We start from the raw sequence: 251 nt of genomic DNA, 5'->3' as shown, positions 1-251 counted from the left end.
TTTTTGGTGCTTCCTATGAGCCCTGTACCCTCTGAACAGCTGCTCGGTCTGTACCATGGGGCTGTTGCTGCAACAGACTTGCAGCCACCTTCCATGGGGAAGTAGGACTCACAGCTTGCTCCTTTTTTGAGTGACACTAATCCTTCGGTGGAGGGGCTGCTTGAGAAAGCAGCACAAAGTGCTTGTGAAGGGCTTGGTCTCTGGGATGATTGATATAAGGATGAATTCCCAGACTTTGATCATCCCCTTAG

The sequence above is a fragment of the Falco cherrug genome, chromosome 1 (genome assembly GCF_023634085.1).
Source record: "Falco cherrug isolate bFalChe1 chromosome 1, bFalChe1.pri, whole genome shotgun sequence".
In the NCBI taxonomy this organism is placed as follows: domain Eukaryota; kingdom Metazoa; phylum Chordata; class Aves; order Falconiformes; family Falconidae; genus Falco; species Falco cherrug.
This window is presented reverse-complemented; position numbering follows the sequence as displayed.